The sequence below is a fragment of the Callospermophilus lateralis genome, chromosome 4, assembly GCF_048772815.1.
Source record: "Callospermophilus lateralis isolate mCalLat2 chromosome 4, mCalLat2.hap1, whole genome shotgun sequence".
NCBI lineage: Eukaryota > Metazoa > Chordata > Mammalia > Rodentia > Sciuridae > Callospermophilus > Callospermophilus lateralis.
The window spans coordinates 108460058-108467343 of NC_135308.1; the positions used below are offsets into that span (position 1 = coordinate 108460058).

The window sequence follows — 7286 nt, forward strand, 5'->3', positions numbered from 1 at the left end:
AGGATGAAAGTGGGAAGAGTAAGAAAGAGATACTTGGGAATTAAACTCATGAAATCATGTATGTGTAGTGGTATGACTCTGTCACAAGGAATCTTGCTATCTGTGTAAATACTACACACCAATAATAATATAAAAAGGGGCTGGGAACATGTCTCCATGATAGAACAGTTACCTTTGTTGAGGTTTTATTAATTTTGTAAAGTATTTTCATCATTAACAAAATTAAATTTTTACTTATTCTGTTTATAATACACTGTCTCTATACAACTTATGTGGATAGGTTTCTGTCATTTTTCTCGGCTGCTATTTCAAATACATCTAAAACAGTTCTTGATATAAACTTTGTATTAAACAAAGAAACAAGTAAAAACAAACTTTTTATTGTTTATAGAGAGAGGGAAAATAAAGACAGATTACTAAAAACAATGGAAATGAAAATAGCAACATACCATTTGTAATTTAGAACAGGTATAACCTTAAATCATAGTTGGAATGGAAATTTTCTTCTCTAGTAGCCATTTTACAGGTATGCATCCACTCGTTTGTGTTATCAAGAATCTTACAAGTAGCCATATACAAGATTTTACTCTGACTCATGTACAGTAGTTCATAATGTATTGTGTAGTCAAGCATTTCAAAAGACAAATTAAAGTATCTGGTGCTTGAATGAGTCTTGCAATGGAACTAGATTATTTAGGTGTTTGTGTTCCATGTGACTTTTCAGAAAAGTACCCATGTGAAGACAAGATATATAATAAATAAGAGGATACGATGACTTATTTTGCAAACAATGTTGTTACCCTGAATCATTCATCTAAATACTTAATAATGGACTCATGAAAAATTTGGCTATGAGGGCAAAGAATAAATTTAAATATGAGTTACCCAGAGGACAAACTGCCAATAGCAGAGACCAATGCTCATACAGCTCATATGCTAGAGGAAGAAACCAGAAACCTGACAGCAAATTATTCTTTTTACACACACCCCACACTGCCTTCTTGAAGGAGCTTACCATTTGCACTCAGTGGAAGAGATACTTATTCAAAATATGCATTTGTTTTTGTTTCTCACAGTGCTTTTGCCAGCAACACCATCTTAATTTACCATTTTCTTTAATTACTGTCACAAGGCACTACATAAAATTGATACAGAGAAAGGAACACATTTTACACTACAAGAGATTAAGCAGAGCGATGATGACTATTCTTCCTCATTTGTGAGAAATATGGCTTCTAATTCAACATCTGGAGAGTCTAGGACATACCTAGGATCACCAAGGATCTTTCTGATAAGAACACACATCATGATAATTAGAATCGGACAAATGTGGCAGATAGAGTGAGCATCTATGCAAGGAAGGACATGATTACTCAAGAAGGAGCTGTAGGTCACCACACAACCTCCAACAGAATAACTGGTTAAAGAAAAATAGTTTATATATATAATATTTTAAATATTATATGTAATTCAAACAAATAAAAAGATGTATATCCAGGATATATAAAGAACTATCAAAACCCACCAAAAAGAAAAAAAGTTTACGTGGCTAAATATCTGAATACTCAACTTTACCAAAACCAATACACAAATGGCAACTAAGCCTTGTAAATTATGCTCAATATCATTGATCTCCAGGAAAACTAAAATAAAGTGCCAATGGATTCCTGTAGGTAATAGAATGATTAATATTTCAAAATATAAACTTGAAAATGAAATTCTAACGAAGAAGTGGAACAAGAAAGACTCACATATAGTAGATAGGAAAAATAATGGTACGATTGCTATTTCTTGTGATGTTAAATACACATGTAACAACAAAAAAACCCTCAGCAGTATCACTCCTAGTTATTTTAACCAAGTATAATGAAAATTTACATTTACACAAACACATCTCTGTTAATACACATATTATCTTTAGTCATAATTACCATAAGCTGGAAATCACCCTAATAAACTTAAAAGTAAACATTTTTTTACATTAGAAGATAAAATAAAGAAGGTTATAAACACAAAGAAAAAAGAATTAGTTAATATGCTATGGACAAAATTTACCCATATTGTTTTATTTTTTTTTCACTCCTTATTTATAGTTGTAAACATATTTGTTTTAATAATTTTTCTTCTTGGTATTGTAAAACAAAGACTAATACTACTTATTCATATATTTCCTTTCCTTCACTATGCATATCAGCAACTCAGATAAATAGTATCCCTTCATTCACTTGGGAAAAATATTATCCCAGTGTTCAATTTCAAAATTAACTAAAACTAAGATAGTTACATAGGTCTTATCATTAGTAAACTCTCAAACAATAGGTTTAAGACAATTTTCAATCTTTAATGGCATTATTTTTAAAAGCTTTATTAAAATATTCATTTACTTCTTGAGTAAATTGTATATTATGGTTTAGTTACAATGTTCTGTCAGTCTTATGCATGTGTCTCTAATCCCTTACAGAAAATACTAATATAAAGGAAAGTTCTGCTAAAATTTGTGAAAGCACATAAACTGTTACATTCATGAGATATATGTTATGGTTTTAAATCAATATTCTATGCCTGGATTTTCGATACTATACTGATTTTGAAATGCACTTCAACAATTCAGGTCTACCTGGAAACTATAAAGATGACCTTCTTTGGAAACAGGACTGTGCCGATATCAAGTTAAGATGAAATCAGTCCTATATATTAAGGCCATTTCCCACTTATATCATTTAATTACAAGTATTTTATAATGTATACTTTTAAATGATTCTGACCTACAGACAAGCATCATGTAACTATTCTTCCAATGATATTTTTAACTAAACATGAGCATGTTTAAGACATATTACTCAAGTTATTGATTTTGATCATTGATAAATTTCCATGATGTGCATACAGTTTAATACAGGTGTTCTTCTATTTGATAGTTTCTTTCTTCCTTGTACACTCTGTATTTCTTAGCTTTTTTTTTAATCTATAGCAATCTTTATGTATATATACATATAAATATATGTGTGTGTGTGTGTTTGTGTGTGTGTACTTATTTTTAGTTGGACACAATATCTTTATTTTACTTATTTATTTTTATGTGGTGATGAAGATCAAATCCAGGGCCTCATACATACCAGGCAAGCACTCTACCACTGAGTCACAATCCCAGCCCTAATCATAGCAATCTTATGTATTAAATAATTTCATGTATCCCAAAGAAACAATAATCAATCCAAATTTTGATTGAGTTTTATTTAGTTGATACATGGAGCCCTGAGTTAAATGTCAACTAAATAAAACTCTAACAATAATGATATAGAAGGAGTCTTTTCAGTTCAAACCAGTGTATAATAACCTGTGGAGTAATATTGTTTGCATTGGACTTGGATAAGTAACTCTGAGATTTTTAAGTAATATAAAAATTCTTACTTATTTCAGTAAGATTAAAAAATTAGATTGAATTCAACACTTAATAAGTATACCAAATAATTACTAAATGAATAAATGGTAGTAATGATAATGATGACCAGATTTCTATTTTATCAGTCAGAGAAACTATAAAAGCTTAAAGGTAATCTTATATCTTTTATGATGTAGAATAATGGAGATTGCTTTAGGCCATTCTAAACCATCACCATGAGTCCTTAATTTTTCCCTAAAATAGAAAAAGTCATACCTTCACAGTTTTGTCTGTTGCTAGAGTGTTAATCTCTATTAATCTGTTCTTTTGTTTCTTCTCCTTGTGAAATCATAGATTATGAAGAAAATGAATATTGTTCTAAGCCTTGCTGAAATTTGATTTCAGATCACTATCATCCATGTACTTCATTTGAAATTGAATACTAATTTGTACTATTATTTAACACATGGGGTCCTGAGATCGCCAGTCTCCATGGTACCTTTTGTTTATCTATTCAACTAATCCCCCTGAGTTCATTGTAACTAAGGAAGACAAAATTAAGGCCCACTTGAATAGCATTGCTTCTGCTCAGAAGGTCACATCATCCATCTTGTCCATCAGGCTTGGGAAGACATTCCAATTAGCCTTCACTGTAACCTAACTTATGTCAAGCATCAACATAATACTTGTTTAAATGGCATGGGTGAGATAATCTGGGACCCTCCATCCTTTGAATATTTGGGTCAATGTATGCAAATGGATTAATGTGTGCCATTCTTGTGAACACTGTGGAGGGGCTTTTGAAATTGTCCTTTAATAAATATTTTGGATGACTGATTCCATACATAAAATGACAGAGGAAAAGCAGATTAAAAAGCTGTTGACAAATTCTGGCATACACATTTGTAGACAAATTAATGTCATTACAAATGTCATTGACTAAACCAGTCATATTTACCAAAAAAACTAAGTATTTTTTTAAGAATATATTTTTTCTTTAATAAAACATACTTGTATTTATACAACCAATTTCTGTTATACACATTGTATATAATTAAAATGAAACCACACAAATTCTATGAAATATATAAGTGAAAGACAATTTCAAAAATGCTGTCAGTTGCTGCAGTCTGGCTGCAGCAAAATAACCTGGGGGTGACGAGAGCAACTTGTGTACATTGATACAGCAGGAGTGGGAGCCGTTTATTGTAGGACTGGAGGGGTATATATACATTCCACACAGCTTATCTTAATTAACATAAACTAGATACAGCAGTCAACCAATAAGGAATCTCCACACTCAATGGCTTGCTGGCATTAATTCACAAACCACAACCTCTGCAAAATGCCAGGCGCCATCTTGACTTGTTTACAGACTCTAACATTTCCCCCTTTTGTTTAATTTAAATAATAACCATAGTGGTTGTTACACAAACACCATAAATAATCTGCTACAAGCAGAAGGGGAGGATAAAAAATGCCACAATACCAAGCCAATTGATGGCTCCATGCAAGAAGCCCTTGGAAAAATTATACCAGCAATGACACCGTTAGCAAAGATACCGAGTTACAATTTGTTGTAGATTACAATTTGTTGTCTCAGTCCAGGTAAAGCAGTGTCTCAATAGATTAACTCACAGTCCAGGTAAATCACAGTCCAGGTAAGTTCTGCAGGCAGCTAGCTTAAGTTGTAGTGTGATAGTAGGAGCAAATGCGACTCCATTTTGTTTTATGACTTCATCCTGTAAAACAACCATGCCAAGTAGAAGAGTCATGACTGGAGCAAGATGTTCTTTTCCTTTTGCTATAGAAACCTTTAAGAACACGGAACTACCTAATGGGGTATTGTTTCTTTAACTAGGGTAACAGGGCTCTGTTTCTGTAACTGGGGTGACTGAGCTAACTGTGATTGGTTAGGCTTCCCTCTGCTTGACTGCACTGTCCCGCTTCTGTAACCTGGCTTGCCTGCATTGGCTAGACCCCGCCCCCCCCCAACATCCCTTTTGCGGTTTTCAGGCTTATAAGGAGTGCCCTTGCAATTGTTCCGGGCTGATCAGGGGAACAGCTTTATGTTCTGGTCAGCCACCACTGGTGTGCTTCAATAAAGGCTTGATTGGATTATACGTGAATGGTCTGGAAGTCAGTTTATGAAACCCTGGGACAAAGCTTTAACTATAACAGTACCAATATTAATTCTCTAGTCTTATCTATTCTTCATACCCACAAATCTGTACCTTTTGAAGATATTACAATATATATTTTAAATATACCATAATATAAAAGTTTTATACGTATATACATCTACACAAACAATGGAGTATTATTTAGCTTTATAACAAAGATACTTCCTCATTGGTATTTGTGACATCATGGATAATCCTAAAGGACATTATTCTAAGTGAAATAAGCCAGACACAGAAAAAAAATTCTTTCTGTTTCTTTATTAGGATAGTAGATTTCTTATTTCTTCACATACTTTACAATTAACCTAGAGGACACCTTGATAAAGAGAAAAAAATAATGAGAAATTCCACTGCAGTGACAGATTTTATTCTTCTTGGACTGACAAAGGACCCACGATGGCAGGTTGTACTTTTCGTGTTTCTTCTTGTTACCTACATGATAAGTGTGACTGGGAACCTGATCATTATCATCCTCACCCTTTCAGATCCTCATCTGCAGACTCCCATGTATTTCTTCCTTCGGAACTTTTCCTTCCCAGAAATATCGTTCACTTCTGTCTGCATCCCCAGATTCCTTGTAACTATTGTGACAGGAGACAGAACCATTTCTTACAACGGTTGTGTGGCTCAGTTATTTTTTTTTCATCTTCTTGGGAGTGATAGAATTTTACCTCCTGGCTGCTATGTCCTATGATCACTACGTGGCCATCTGCAAACCTCTTCACTACAGGACCATCATGAGCAGCAGAGTCTGCATCCTTCTTTTCTTCAGCTCATGGCTTGCAGGATTCCTGATCATCTTTCCACCAATCCTCCTTCTGCTGCAGTTGGATTTTTGTGCCTCCAATATAATTTATCATTTTATCTGTGACTCTTCTCCAATTCTGCAGCTTTCTTGCACAAACACTCACTTTCTAGAACTCATGGCATTCTTTTAGCTGTGGTAACACTCATGTTCACCTTCACATTAGTTATTCTCTCCTACACAAATATCATCCAGACAATTCTGAAAATTCCTTCTACAAATTAAAGGAAAAAAGCCTTTTCCACTTGTTCCTCCCACATGATGGTTGTCTCCCTCTCTTATGGCAGCTGCATCTTCATGTACATTCAGCCCTCTGCAAGGGAGAGGGTGACGTTAAGCAAAGGAGTAGCTGTGCTCAACACTTCAGAGGCTCCTCTCCTGAAATCCTTCATATATACACTAAGAAATCAGCAAGTAAAGCAGGTCTTCAAGAGCATGGTCCAGAGGATGGTATTTTCTGCAAGTTAATGAATGTGATTATGTGGGAAAATGGACCTCTTGAGGCAAAACTGAATGAAAAATTACCTATAAATTCTTTCTGAACATCTCATTTTGCTTCTTTGCTTAGACATATTTATATATCACCAACACCTCTTGTCCCAGTTATCCTAAAAACAGAGTCTTAACTATTTAAGGTAATAGAGTACTTGATCTTGCACCTGTGTAATTAAATTTTAGGTAAATCAATAATCCCTATTGTTTCTCATATCAAATCAAGATAGATTGAGAATTTATTCATAAAATCATTTTCTTATGAGCAGTTTGTGTTGACTGTTCATGTCCTCAGTAAGGCCTCCAATTAGCAACAGGCTATCAATAACTAATCTTTCGAGAGTCAATGTTAAACATTAGTTTTAAACTGGGCAGGGATTCATCAACCCTAATCCCAGAATTGTTCAAAGGTCAGTGAAATATT

At 33.7% G+C, this 7286-nt stretch overlaps 1 pseudogene; it reads left to right on the forward strand.

Moving 5' to 3' along the window:
• Positions 1-5902: 5902 nt before the first annotated feature.
• LOC143396961 (olfactory receptor 6C75-like) lies at positions 5903-6838 on the forward strand (annotated as a pseudogene).
• The last annotated feature ends 448 nt before the right edge of the window (positions 6839-7286 follow it).